This window comes from Cetorhinus maximus, chromosome 25 (genome assembly GCF_964194155.1).
Source record: "Cetorhinus maximus chromosome 25, sCetMax3.hap1.1, whole genome shotgun sequence".
Classification (NCBI taxonomy): Eukaryota; Metazoa; Chordata; class Chondrichthyes; order Lamniformes; family Cetorhinidae; genus Cetorhinus; species Cetorhinus maximus.
In genome coordinates, this window is record NC_135903.1 from 15,149,319 (window position 1) to 15,165,003 (window position 15,685).

Genomic DNA, 15,685 nt, shown 5'->3' on the forward strand with positions numbered 1-15,685 from the left:
TGGGTACTTTTCAGGGCTGAAAGTGACAGCCTTAGGCCCGTTCGTGAGTTTGCATGAGATGATCTGATCACGGTAGCCATTATTCCACAGGATGCCTTTGATGCATCCTGTTTCAGCATAAAGTTTGCTTGATGAGCCAATGGATCGGGCCCTGTTTACGAGGTTGCCGACAAGGCCAACTTTATAGCGTGTGGAACTGTAAGAATCTTCAAAAGGCGTGTGGTAGACCGTGGTAGAGAACCCCCGGCAGATTTCTCAACCAGTACGTCAAGGAAAGGGAATTCATTTGACTGCTCCATTTCAAAGGTGAATTTGAGTGCAGGATGGAGCCCATTAAGGCATGTAAGGAAATGATTACATGCAGCTGCAGATTTAGATATAGCAAAATATAGCAAGCTCTGATTTTCTCACTCCTCAGATGCTGCCTGAACTGCCGATTATTTCCAGCATCTTCTGTTTATATTTCACATTTCCAGCATCTGCAGTATTTTGCTTTTGCTCTAATAGTTCCTTGGCTTCTGTGGCAGTTTTCCTTATGCCTATGTCAAGTGCTATGACCCCTTTTGTAAGTTGTGGAGGCTATATAAATGCAAGTGTTTGTTTTTGGGGTTAACTCATATTTTATAAGACAGAGAGAGACTGAGAAGCAGCATTAGTTCAGTATTGGTTGCTTTGTGCTGAGGGGGGTGCCTGTCGATTCAAATAGTAGTCATTTCCACTTTTGCTTTGTGTAAGTCTGCGAAGGAGAATTCTGCAAACAGCAATTACATCGGATATACAGCTCAGAAACAAGCCTTGCAGCCCAACCAGTCTATGCTGGCTTTTATGTTCCCATTGAGCCTCCTCCCATCTTTCCTCATCTAAATCTATCACTATAATCCTTTATACCCTTCTCCCTTACATGCTTGTCTAGTTTCCCTTAAATGCATCTATACTATTCGCTTCAACCACTCAATGTGATTGCGAGTTCCAGATTCTCAGCACTCTTTGGGAAAAGAAGTTTTTTCTTAATTGCTGATTGGTTTTCTCGGTGGCTGTCTTACATTAATAGCTTCTAGTTCTGCTCTTCGCTACAAGTAGAACCGTTCTCTCTGCATCCACTGTATCAAAACCTTTCGTTACTTTGATGACCTCTGTTAGGTCAACTCTTAATATTTTTTCAAGAGACAATAGACCCAGCCATTTCATGATATGTATACCCATGCATTTCTGGTATCATCCTTGTAAATATTTTCTATACCCTCTCCTGTGCCTCTATAACTGTTCCATAATATGGCAAGTAGAATTGCATGCATTGCTCTAAGAAGGAAGGTAAAAACTGCAGATGCTGGAAATCTGAAATGCAAACAGAAAATGCTCAATACTTAGCAGGTCTGGCAGCATCTGTCAAGAGAAAAATAGAGCTTACCTTTCAGATCGATGACCGGGTTCTGATGAAAGGTCATCAGCCTAAGCATTTACTCTGTTTCTCGCTCCACCGATGCTGCCTGACCGTTTGAATATTTGAAGCAATTTCTGTTTTTATTTGAATTTTATCTCTGTATTCTTAGTGTGATCTAATCAAGGTTCGATATAGGTTTGGCATTATTTGCTTACTATTCAACTTTATCTCTTTGAAAATAAAGCTTTGTATCTGGTTTGATTTTTCTGCACCTGTGGTGCAACTTGTAGTGATTATTGAATTTGCATTCCGAGATCCCATTGTCCCTCTCCCTCATCTAGACTGACATCTTCAAGTAATGGCACTTCTCTATGCTTCCTTCCAAACTATACTACCTCACACTTAACTTTGTTGAACTTAATTTGCCAATTATTTACTCACTCTTCACGTGTATTCATGTCCTCCCATAATTTGTTGGAAGTCCTTCTTGGTATTAACCATCTCCCCAATTGATGGTGTCACATGTAGGTCAGACCAGGATGGCAGATTTCCTACGCTAAAGGACATTAGTGAACCAGATGGGTTTTTGCAACAATTGACAATTGCTTCACAGTCACTATTACTGACACTAGTTTTCAATTCCAGATTTAATTAATTGAATTTAAATTCCATCAGCTGCCATGGTGGGATCTGAACTCATGTCCCCCAGAGCATTAGCCTGGGCACTTGGATTACTAGTCCAGTGACATGACCATGATACCACTGTCTCCCCTATTATGGGGAACCTTATCAAAGGCCTTTTGAAAATCACATCTGCTGCATTGCTATTGTTTACTCTCTTTGTTCCCTGTTCAAAAGATTCAATAAGGTTGGTTAAGCAATGTTTTTATTTTTGACATTCATGCCGACTAGTCATTATTTTATTTTTCTTTTCTTGTATTCTGTCCTTTCGTAGAGATTCCAATCTTTTTCCCACCACTGGTATAATTTCCTGGGCATGTTCCATCCCCTTTTTAAATATAGGATTTGTGGTAACTGTCCACTAATCCTCTGACAGAATACCTTTTTCTAATGAATTATTAAATAGTTATCGCAATCTTTCCATTATCTCTTCCCTAGATTCTTTTAAAATGCGTTGATGCCATGCTTCCAGACAAGGTTTTTTCCTATTTGAGTTTAGTTATTTAAAAAAAACTTCCATGGAATGTGGGCATTATTCTTAATGACAAGGCCAGCATTTTTTTCACATCCTGAATTGCCATTGAGAAGGTGGTGGTGAGCTGCCTTCTTGAACTACTGCAGTTCATCTAGTGCGGGTGCTCCCATGGTGCTGTTAGGGAGGGAGTTCCAGGATTTTGACCCAGCAATAGTGAAGGAACGGCAATATATTTCCAAGTCAGGATGGTGGGTGGCTTGGAGGGGAACTTGCAGGTTGTGGTGTTCCCATTGCGTCTGCTGCCCTTGTCCTTCTAGATGGTAGTGGTTGTGGATTTGGAAGGTGTTGCCTAAGGAGGCTTGGTGAGTTCCTGCAGTGCATCTTGAAGATAGTACACATTGCTGCCTCTGTGTGGCAGTGGTGGAGGGAGTGAATATTTAAGTTGGTGGATGGCTGCCAATCAAGTGGGCTGCTTTGTCCTGGATAGTGTCCAGTTTCTTGAATCCTGTTGAAGCAGCACTCATCCAGGTAAGTGGAGAGGATTCCACCACACTTCAGACTTGTGCCTTGCAGATGGTGGACAGGTTTTGGGGAGTCCAGAGGTGAGTTAGTTGCCTCAGAATTCCCAGCCTCTGACCTGCTCTTGTAGCCGCAGTACGCCGTGGGGCTGGCGCATTTCAGTTTCTGGTCAATGGTAACCCCAGGCTTTTGATATTGGAGGATTCAACAATGGTAATGTAAATGAAAATCGAGGAAAGATGGTTAGATGCTCTCTGGTTGAAAATGGCCATTGCCTGGCACTTGTGTTGCGTGAATGTTATTTGCCACTTTTCAGCCCAAATCTGAATGTTGTCCAGGTCTTGCTGTATATGGGCACGGACTGCTTCAGTCTCTGAGGATTTGCGAATTGTTCTAAACATTGTGCAATATGGGGAGGTGGTGGCATAATGGAATTGTCACTGGGCTAGTACTCAGGAAACCCAGGGTAATTCTCTGGGGACCTGGGTTTGAATACCACCATGGCAGATGGTAAAATTTGAAATCAGTAAAAAATCTGGAATTAAAAGTCTAATGATGACCATGAAACCATTGTTGATTGTCGTAAAAACCCACCTGGCTCACTGATGTCCTTCAGGGAAAGAATCCATACCTGGTCTGGCCTACATGTGACTCCAGACCCACAGCAATATGGTTGACTCTGAAATGGCCTAGCGAGCCACTCAGTTCTCAAGGGCAATTAGGGATGGGCAATAAATGCTGACCCAGCCAGCAACGCCATGTGTTCATTCCTTGAACATCCCATGAATGAGTATAAAAAAAATCATCAGAAAACATCGCCACCTCTGACCTTATGATCGAGAGAAGGTCATTGATGAAATAGCTGAAGATTGGACTTAGGACACTACATTGAGGAACTCCTGCAGAGGTGTCCTGCAACTGAGAGGATTGCCCTCCAACAACCAGAACTACCTTCCTTTGTGCTACATATGACTCAACCAGTGGAGAGTTTTCCCCCTATTGCCATGGACTTCAATTTGTCAAGTCCTGGAACTGAGATGATTGACCTCCAGCAATTACAAGTATCTTCCTTTGTGCTAGGTATGACTCCAACCAGTGGAGAGTTTTTCCCCCGATTCCCATTGATTCCAGTTTTGCTAGAGCTCCTTGATGCCACACTCAGTCAAATGCTGCTTTGATGTCAAGGGCAGTCACTCTAACCTCACCTCTGGAGTTCAATTTTTTTGTATATGCTTGGACCAAGGCTGTAATGAGGTCAGGAGCTGAGTGGTCCTGCCAGAACCCAAACTGAGTGTCAGAGAGCAGGTTATTTGTGGGTAAGTGCCGCTCGATAGCGCTGTCAAGGATCCCTTCCATCACTTTGCTGATGTTAGGTCCATAGCTGAAATTAACTCCTAGATTGATAGATTTCTTTTGGTAATCCAATGCATGTAGGGAGATGGTGTTAAGTTACAGATCACCCCAGATCAACTGAAAATGTGGAACAGGGATTCCCTCTGTATCTGTGTAGAAATTTTCAAAACCAAGATGCTGAAAAACATATACACCTTTGGCTGATTTGAATGTGCATTCTGGCCTCAGACTTCGGCATACCCAGAAAGCTAAGGCACAGTTTGAGAAAGCCCATGAGGAGTGCATGTTGTGTTGGCGATGAAAGGGGCCACAGGTAGAACTTGATAAGTTGGGATCACAGCTCATCAGGCTAGGAATTGCCAATCCATTCAACCATTGACGTCCAGCATTATTGGTAGTAGTGAGTCAATTGTCTTTGAATCCAGGGGCATGGCCTGTCCTGGGTATCAGACTGATGTAAAACTACGCATAAGTCACAGAGAATAAGAGCAAAATGAGAACAAACAACAGATTCTTGAGCTCTCAGGAAGTCCAGAAGCATTTTACAGCAAGTTATTTATTTTAGAATGCACATGCCTGGCTGTTTTTGTTATTGACAATACAAAACAATTAATTTGTGCATAGCAGGTTTCCACAGCAAATGGCGAGTTACTTTGTTTTTGTGATGTTGATTAAGCAACAAATGTTAGCCAGGACATTAGGGAGAGCTTATATGCACTTATTTGAAATAGTGCTTACGGGATCTTCAACATGCATGTAAACAGGCAGATGAGGCATCGGTTTAATGTCTCATTACAAGACAGCTCCTCTGACAGTGCAGCACTATCTCAGTACTGCATTGGGAATGTAATCCTGGATTTTATGGAATGGAGCTGAAACCCATAACTTTCTGACTCAGAGGTGTTATGGACAGGAGAGGGTTTAATTTAAATAGCCCTGATTTCTCCTCTCACCACCCGCCTGTAAACAGAAAGATGTTTTGATTTTTGATTTCCCCCTTTTTATGCGGTGGCCTATTTCCCAACCCCTCAGTTTTGGTGTGATCCAACTTCTGTTCCTAACCCCACAGCAAAGTCAAGCTAGTGTAAACTGAGAGGGTTAGTTTATTCTCACATAGTCAAACATGAGAGGAAGGGTTTAATGTAGCTTCCTTTTTCACTCATACAATAAAAGAGAGATAGAGAAGGAAAGATTTAAAAGGCAAAGACCACAGAATAAAGAATTATTGTTTCACATGAGTCTAGAATCCAGACTCAAAGCCCAATGGTATTCTCTTTCACAGAGGTTGGTAGGCTGGATAATTCACTTTTCCAGTAGAGATGACTTCTACGATGGAATAGGCATGTAGAGATGAATTAGGCGCTGGCACAGAAATTCAGGAGTTGCAGTGTAGATGGGCGCCAGGCATTCAGCTGGACTGAGCCCTTGTTCTGAGCTCCTGCTTGCTAGATGGAAGATGGCAGATGGATTGGCAGTGCAGCAAAGCAGTGTTGCAGGATTCTCCAGCTAGGGGTGTCATGTCACAGAGCTAAACGGAGCCAAAAAAATCCAAACTAAGACTGGCAGAGCCAATCAGAACTAACCAGAGCCAAACAGAGCTTGGCAGAGCCAAACAGAGCCTTGCGGAGCCAAACAAAGCCAAGCAGAGCCTGGCAGAGTGAAACAGGGCCATTCAGAGCCAAACAGAGGCAAACAGAGCCTGGCAGAGCCAAACAGAGCCAAGCAGAGCCAAACAGAGCCAGGCATAGCCAAACAGGGCCATACAGAGCCGAACAAAGCCTGACAGTGCCAAACAAGGACAAACAAAGACTGGCAGAGCCAATCAGGGCTAATCAGATCAAACCAGAGCCTGGCAAAGCCAAACAGAGACCAGCAGAGGCAAAGAGAGCCTGACAGTGCCTGGCAGAGCCAAACAGAGTCAAACAGAGCCTGGCAGAGCCAAACAGTGCCATACAGAGCTAAACAGAACCAAAAAGATCCAAACTAAGACTGGCAGAGCCAATCAGAGCTAACCAGAGCCAAACAGCGCCTGGCAGAGCCAAACAGAGACTTGCGGATCCAAAAAGAGCCAAGCAGAGCCTGGTAGAGTGAAACAGGGCCATTCAGAGCCAAACAGAGGCAAACAGAGCCGGGCAGAGCCTGGCAGAGCCAAACAGAGCCAGGTGTAGATAAACAGCGCCATACAGAGCCATGCAGAGCCGCAAAGAGCCTGCCAGAGCCAAACAGTGGCTGGCAGCGCCAAACAGAGACAAACAGAGCCTGTGAGAGCCAAACAGATCCTCGCGGAGCTAATCAGAGCCAAAGAGACACAATCAGAGCCTGGCAGAGCTAAAAAGAGTCAAAAGGAGCCTGGCAGAGGCAAGCAGAGCCAGGCAGAGCCCGGCAGACACAAACAGAGCCAAACAGAGCCTGGCAGAGCCAATCAGAGCCAAACAGATCTGAACAGTGTTTTGCAGAGCTAAACAGAGACAAACAGTGCCTGGCAGAGACATAAAGCGCCAATCAGAGCCTTGCAGAACCAAACAGATCAAAATAGACCCAAGTAGTGCCAAACAGAGCCAAACAGCGCCTGGCAGAGCCAAACAGAGCCAAGGAAAGGCTAGCAGAGCCAAACAGAGCCAAACAGAGCCTGGCAGAGCCAAACAGTGCCATACAGAGCTTAACAGAGCCAAAAAGATCCAAACTAAGACTGGCAGAGCCAATCCGAGCTAACGAATGCCAAACAGAGCTTGACAGAGCCAAACAGAGCCTTGCGGAGCCAAACAGAGCCATACAGAGCCTGGCAGAGTGAAACAGGGCCATTCAGAGCCAAACAGAGCCAAACAGAGCCTGGCAGAGCCAAGTAAAGCCAAATAGTGCCAAACAGAGCCTGGCAGCGCCAGTAAGCTACAAACAGAGCCTTGCTGAGACAACCAGAGCCAAAGAGATCCAAACAGAGCCAAACATTGACTGGCATAAGCAAACAGAGCAGAACAGAGCCTGGCAGAGCCAAACAGGGCCAAACAGAGCTGGGAGTAGACAAACAGGGCCATACAGAGCCACACAGAGCCAAAGAGAGGCAAACAGTGGCTGGCAGCGCCGAACAGAGCCAAACAGAGCCTGTCAGAGCAAAACAGATATGAAGAGTGTTTTGCAGAGCAACATAGAGCCAAACAGTGCCTGGCAGAGCCACACAGAGCCTGGCAGAACCAAACAGATCAAAACAGACCCAAGAAGAGCCAAACAGAGCTAAAGAGCGCCTGGCAGAGTCAAACAGAGCCAAAGAGAGGCTGGCAGAGTCAAACAGAGCCTGGCAGAGCCAAACAGTGACATATAGAGCCAAACATGACCAAACTAATACTGGTAGAGCCAATCAGAGTTAACTAGAGGCAAACAGAGCTTGGCAGAGCCAAACAGAGCATTGTGAAGCCAAACAGAGGCAAACAAAGCCTGGCAGAGTGGAACAGGGACCTCCAGGGGCAAAGAGAGCCTGGCAGTGCCTGGGAGAGCCAAACAGAGACAAACAGAGCCTAACAGAAAGAGGCAGAGACCGACAGAGGGAAACTGAGCCAGAAAGAGCCTTGCAGAGCTAAACAGAGCCTGGCAGAGCCAAGCAAAGCCAAATAGTGCCAACAGAGCCTGGCAGAGCCAATCGGTTACAAACAAAGCCAAACAGAGCCTTGCAGAGACAACCAGAGCCAATCAGAACCAAAGAGCTCCAAACAGAGCCAAACATTGACAGGCAGAAGCAAACAGAGCCGAACAGAGCCTGGCAGAGCCAAACAGAGCCAGGAGTAGACAAACAGGGTCATACAGAGCCATACAGAGCCACACAGAGAGAAACAGAGCCAAACAGTGGCTGACATCACCAAACAGAGCCCGTCAGAGCCAAACAGAGCCTGGCAGAAGCACACAGATCAAGACAGACCCAAGCAGAGCCAAACAGAACCAAAGAGCGTCTGGCAGAGACAAACAGAGCCAAAGAGAGGCTGGCAGAGCCCAACAGAGCCTGGCAGAGCCAAACTGTGCCATACAGAGCCAAACAGGTCCGGACTAATACTGGCAGAGCCAATCAGAGCCAGCCAGAGCCAAACAGAGCTTGGCAGAGCCAAACAGAGCCTTGTGGAGCCAAAGAGAGGCATAAAGAGCCTGGCAGAGTGAAACAGAGACATTCAGAGGCAAACAAAGCCCAACAGAGACAAACAGAGCCTGGCAGAGCCAAGCACAGAGAGGCAGAACATGGCAGATGCAAACAGAGCCAAACAGAGTCAAACAGAGCCTGGCAGAGCCAAAAAGAGTCTGGCCGAGCCAAACAGAGACAATCGGAGCATGGCAGAGCCTGGCAGAGCCTAACAGGGCCAATCAGAGGCCAAGGGTGTCTGGCAGTGCCTGGAAGAGCCAAACAGAGACAAACAGAGTGAAACAGAGCCTGACAGTTCCAAACAGAACCAAACAGAACCTGGCAGAGGCAAACAGTGCCAAAGAGAGCTACAGATACTGGCAGAGACAATCAGAGCAAACCAAAGCCAAACAGACCCTTGCAGAGACAAACAGAGCCTAACAGAATCGGGCAGAGGCCGACAGAGCGAAAGAGAGCCAAACAGAGCCAAACAGAGGCAAGCAGAGCCAAACAGAGTAGAATAGAGCCAAACAGAGCAAAACAGAGCAAAACAGAACCAAACAGAGCCAAACAGAGTAATCAAGAGCCAAACAGAGCAAAACAGAGCAAAACAGAGCCAAACAGAGCCAAATAGAGGCAAACAGAGCAAAACACAGCAAACGAGAGTCAAACAGAGACAAAAAGAGCACAGCAGAGCCTAAGAGAGGCAAAACATAGGCTAACAGAACCAAAGAAAGCAGAACAGAGACAAACAGAGTCAAATGGAGCGAAACAGAGCCAAACAGAGGCAAGCAGAGCCAAACAGAGCCAAACAGAGGCAAGCAGAGCCAAACAGGGCCAAACAGAGGCAAGCAGAGCCGAACAGAGCAGAGTAGAGCCAAACAGAGCAAAACAGAGTCAAACTGAGTCAAACAGAGCCAAACAGAGCAACACGGAGCCAGACAGAGTAAAGCAGAGGCGAACAGAGTAAAACAGAGGTAAACAGAGCAAAACAGAGCCAAACAGAGCAGAACAGAGCCAAACAGAGTAAAACAGAGCCAGTCAAAGCCCAAAGGCGCCAAACAGAGCCAAACAGAGCAAAACAGAGCCAAACATAGCAAAACAGAACCAACCAGAGCCAAACAAGGCCAAACAGAGCAAAACAGAGCCCAACAGAGCAGAACAGAGCCAAACAGAGCACAACAGAGCAAAACAGAATGAAACAGAGCCAAACAGAGCCAAACAGAGCCAGACAGAGCGAAACAGAGCACAGCAGAGACAAACAGAGTGTAACAGAGCCAGTCAAAGCCCAAGAGGGCCAAACAGAGCCAAACAGAGCCAAACAGAGCACAACAGAGCCAAATAGAGGCGAGCAGAGACAAACAGAGCAGAATAGAGCCAAACAGAGCAAAACAGAGTCAAACAGAGTACAACAGAGCCAAACAGAGGCAGGCAGAGCCAAACAGAATAGAATAGAGACAAACAAGGCCAAACAGAGCAAAACAGAGTCAAACAGAGCAAAATAGAGCCAAACAGAGGGAAGCCGAGCCAAACAGAGTGACACAGAACCAAACAGAGCAAAACAGAGCCAAACAGAGCCAAACAGAGCACAGCAGAGCCTACCAGAGGCAAAACATAGGCTAACAGAGCCAAACAGAACAGAACAGAGCCAAACAGAGTCAAACAGAGCCCGTCAAAGCCCAAGGGGGCCAAACAGAGCCAAACAGAATGTAACAGAGCCAAACAGAGTCAAACAGAGCCTGCCAAAGCCAAAGAGAGCCAAACAGAGCAAAACAGAGCCAAACAGAGCAAAACGGAGCCAAACATGGCCAAACAGAGTCAAACAAGGCCAAACAGAGCAAAACAGAGTCAAACGGAGTGAAACAGATGCAAACAGAGGCAATCAGAGCCAAACAGAGGCAAGCAGAGCCGAACAGAGCAGAGTAGATCCAAACAGAGCAAAGCAGAGTCAAACAGAGCCAAACAGAGCAACACGGAGCCAGACAGAGCCAAACAGAGCCACGCAGAGCAAAACAGGGCCAAACAGAGCAGAACAGATCCAAACAGAGCCAGTCAAAGCCCAAGGGCGCAAAACAGAGCCAAATAGAGCAAAACACAGGCAAACAGAGCAAAACAGAACCAACCAGAGCAAAACAAGGCCAAACAGATGCAAGCAGAGCCGAAGAGAGCAGAGTAGAGCCAAACAGAGCAAAACAGAATGAAACAGAGCCAAACAGAGCCAGACAAAGCGAAACAGAGCACAGCAGAGACAAACAGAGTGTAACAGAGCCAGTCAAAGCCCAAGAGGGCCAAACAGAGCCAAACAGAGCAAAACAGAGCCAAATAGAGGCGAGCAGAGACAAACAGAGCAGAATAGAGCCAAACAGAGCAAAACAGAGTCAAACAGAGTACAACAGAGCCAAACAGAGGCAGACAGAGCCAAACAGAATAGAATAGAGACAAACAAGGCCAAACAGAGCAAAACAGAGTCAAACAGAGCAAAATAGAGCCAAACAGAGGGAAGCCGAGCCAAACAGAGTGACACAGAACCAAACAGAGCATAACAGAGCCAAACAGAGCCAAACAGAGCACAGCAGAGCCTACCAGAGACAAAACATAGGCTAACAGAGCCAAATAGAACAGAACAGAGCCAAACAGAGTCAAACAGAGCCCGTCAAAGCCCAAGGGGGCCAAACAGAGCCAAACAGAACATAACAGAGCCAAACAGAGTCAAACAGAGCCTGCCAAAGCCAAAGAGAGCCAAACAGAGCAAAACAGAGCCAAACAGAGCAAAACGGAGCCAAACAGAGCCAAACAGAGTCAAACAAGGCCAAACAGAGCAAAACAGAGTCAAACGGAGTGAAACAGATGCAAACAGAGGCAATCAGAGCCAAACAGAGGCATGCAGAGCCGAACAGAGCAGAGTAGATCCAAACAGAGTCAAACAGAGTCAAACAGAGCCAAACAGAGCAACACGGAGCCAGACAGAACCAAACAGAGCCACGCAGAGCAAAACAGGGCCAAATAGAGCAGAACAGATCCAAACAGAGCCAGTCAAAGCCCAAGGGCGCAAAACAGAGCCAAATAGAGCAAAACAGAGGCAAACAGAGCAAAACAGATGCAACCAGAGCAAAACAAGGCCAAACAGATGCAAGCAGAGCCGAAGAGAGCAGAGTAGAGCCAAACAGAGCAAAACAGAGTCAAACAGAGTCAAACAGAGCCAAACAGAGCAACACGGAGCCATACAAAGCCAAACACAGCCACACAGAGTAAAACAGAGCCAAACAGAGCAAAACAGTGTCAGACAGAATAAAACAGAGGCAAACAGAGCAAAACAGAGCCCAACAGAGCAGAACAGAGCCAAACAGTGCACAACAGAGCCTGGCAGAGCCAAACAGGGAAAAACGGAGCCAAACAGAGCAAAACAGAGCCCAACGGAATGAAACAGGGCCAAACAGAGCCAAACAGAGCCAGACAGAGCAAAACAGAGCACAGCAGATCCAAACAGTGTAACAGAGCCAGTCAAAGCCCAAGAGAGCCAAACAGACCCAAACAGAGCAAAACAGAGTCAAACAGAGTACAACAGAGCCAAACAGAGGCAGGCAGAGCCAAACAGAACAGAATAGAGACAAACAAAGCCAAACAAAGCGAAACAGAACCAAACAAAACGAAATAGAGCCAAATAGAGGCAGACAGAGCCAAACAGAGCAAAACAGAGCCAAACAGAGCACAGCAGAGCCTACCAGAAGCAAAACATAGGCTAACAGAGCCAAACAGAGCAAAACAGAACCAAACAGAGCCAAACAAGGCCAAACAGAGGCAAACACATACAAGCAGAGCCGAACAGAGCAGAGTAGAGCCAAACAGAGCAAAACAGTGTCAAACAGAGCCAAACAGAGCAACACGGAGCCAAAAAGATCCAAACACAGCCACACAGAGTAAAACAGAGCCAAACAGAGAAAACCAGTATCAGACAGGATAAAACAGAGGCAAACAGGGCAAAACAGAGCCAAACAGAGCAGAAAAGAGCACAGCAGAGCCAAACAGAGTGAAACAGAGCCAGTCAAAGCCCAAGAGAGCCAAACAGAGCAAAACAGAGCCAAACAGCGGCGAGCAGAGCCAAACAGAGCATAGTAGAGCTAAACAGACCAAATCAGAGCACAGCAGAGCCTAACAGAGGCAAAACATAGGCTAACAGAGCCAAACAGAGCAGAACAGAGCCACACAGAGTCAAACAGAACCCGTCAATGCCCAAGGGAGCCAACAGAGCCAAACAGAGCACAACAGAGTGAAACAGAGACAAACAGAGTCAAACAAGGCCAAACAGAGCAAAACAGAGTCAAACGGAGCGAAACAGATGCAAACAGAGGCAAGCAGAGCCAAACAGAGGCAAGCAGAGCTGAACAGAGCAGAGTAGATCCAAACAGAGCAAAACAGAGTCAAACAGAGTCAAACAAAGCCAAACAGAGCAACACGGAGCCAAACAGAGCCAAATACAGCCACACAGAGCAAAACAGAGTCAGACAGAGTAAAACAGAGGCAAACAGAGCAAAACAGTACCAAACCGAGCAGAACAGAGCCAAACAGAGTCAAACAGAGCCAGTCAAAGCCCAAGGGCGCCAAACAGAGCCAAACAGAGCAAAACAGAGCCAAACAGAGCAAAACAGATCCAAACAGAGCCAAACAAGACCAAACAGAGCAGAACAGAGTCAAACAGAGCCAAACAGAGCCAAACAGATGCATGCAGAGCTGAACAGAGCGAAACAGAGCACAGCAGAGCCAAACAGTGTGAAACAGAGCCAGTCAAAGCCCAAGAAAGCCAAAGAGAGCATAACAGAGCCAAACAGAGCAAAACAGTGCCAAGCAGAGGCGAGCAGAGCCACACAGAGCAGAATAGATCCATGCAGATCACAACAGAGCCTGGCAGAGGAACACGGAGCAAAGCAGAGCGAAACAGAGTCAATCAGAGCCAAACAGAGCCAAACAAAGCAAAACAAAGTCAAACAGAGACAAACAGAGCCAGACAGAGGCAAGCAGAGCCAAACAGAGTAGAATAGTGCCAAACAGAGCAAAACAGAGCACAACAGAACCAAACAGAGCCAAACAGAGTTAAACAGAGCCAAACAGAGCAAAACAGAGCCAAACAGAGCCAAATAAAGACAAACAGAGCAAAACACAGCAAAAGAGAGTCAAACAGAGACAAGAAGAGCACAGCAGAGCCTAAGAGAGGCAAAACATAGGCTAACAGAGCCAAACAAAGCAGAACAGAGTCAAACGGAGCGAAACAGAGCCAAACAGAGGCAAGTAGAGCCAAACAGAGCCAAACAGTTGCAAGCACAGCCAAACAGAGCCAAACAGAGCCAAGCAGAGCCGAACAGAACAGAGTAGCGCCAAACAGAGTAAAACAGAGTCAAACAGAGTAAAACAGAGCAAAACAGAGCAACACGGAGCCAGACAGAGCCAAACAGAGCCACGCAGAGCAGAACAGGGCCAAACAGAGCAGAACAGAGCCAAACAGAGTAAAACAGAGCCAGTCAAAACCCAACGGCGCAAAACAGAGCCAAATAGAGCAAAACAGAGCAAAACAGAACCAACCAGAGCCAAACAAGGCCAAACAGAGCCAAACAGATGCAAGCAGAGCCAAACAGAGCGGAGTCGAGCCAAACAGAGCAAAACAGAGTCAAACAGAGCCAAACAATGCAACACGGAACCATACAGAGCCAAACACAGCCACACAGAGTACAACAGAGCCAAACAGAGCAAAACAGTGTCAGACAGAATAAAACAGAGGCAAACAGAGCCAAACAGGGCCCAACAGAGCAGAACAGAGCCAAACAGTGCACAACAGAGCCTGGCAGAGCCAAACAGGGAAAAACGGAGCCAAACAGAGCGAAACAGAGCAAAACAGAATGAAACAGGGCCAACCAGAGCCAAACAGAGCCAGACAGAGCAAAACAGAGCACAACAGATCCACACAGTGTAACAGAGCCAGTCAAAGCCCAAGGGCGCAAAACAGAGCCAAATAGAGCAAAACAGAGGCAAACAGAGCAAAACAGAACCAACCAGAGCCAAACAAGGCCAAACAGAGCCAAACAGATGCAGGTAGAGCCAAACAGAGCAGAGTCGAGCCAAACAGAGCAAAACAGAGTCAAACAGAGCCAAACAGAGCAACACGGAGCCATACAGAGCCAAACACAGCCACACAGAGTAAAACAGAGCCAAACAGAGCAAAACAGTGTCAGACAGAATAAAACAGAGGCAAACAGAGCAAAACAGAGCCCAACAAAGCAGAACAGAGCCAAACAGTGCACAACAGAGCCTGGCAGAGCCAAACAGGGAAAAACGGAGCGAAACAGAGCAAAGCAGAGCAAAACAGAACAAAACAGAGCCAAACAGAGGCAAACAGAGCCAGACAGAGCAAAACAGAGCACAGCAGATCCACACAGTGTAACAGAGCCAGTCAAAGCCCAAGAGAGCCAAACAGAGCAAAACAGAGCCAAAATAGAGGCGAGCAGAGCCGAACAGAGCAGAATAGAGCCAAACAGAGCAAAATAGAGTCAAACAGAGTACAACAGAGCCAAACAGAGGCAGGCAGAGCCAAACAGAACAGAATAGAGACAAAACAAGGCCAAACAGAGCGAAACAGAACCAAACAAAACCAAATAGAGCCAAACAGTGCAAAACAGAGCCAAACAGAGGCAGACAGAGCCAAACAGAGCCAAACAGAGCACAGCTGAGCCTAACAGAGGCAAAACATAGGCTAACAGAGCCAAACAGAGCAGAACAGAGCCAAACAGAGTCAAACAGAGCCCGTCAAAGCCCAAGGGGGCCAAACGGGACATAACAGAGCCAAACAGAGTCAAACAGAGCCTGCCAAAGCCAAAGAGAGCCAAACAGAGCAAAACAGAGCCAAACTGAGCAAAACGGAGCCAAACAGAGTCAAACAAGGCCAAACAGAGCAAAAGAGAGTCAAACGGAGCGAAACAGATGCAAACAGAGGCAAGCAGAGCCAAACAGAGGCAAGCAGAGCCGAACAGAGCAGAGTAGATCCAAATAGAGCAAAACAGATTCAAACCGAGTCAAACAGAGACAAACACAGCCACACAGAGCAAAACAGAGCCAAACATATCAAAACAAAGTCAGACAGAGTAAAACAGACGCAAACAGAGCCAAACAGTACCAAACCGAGCAGAACAGA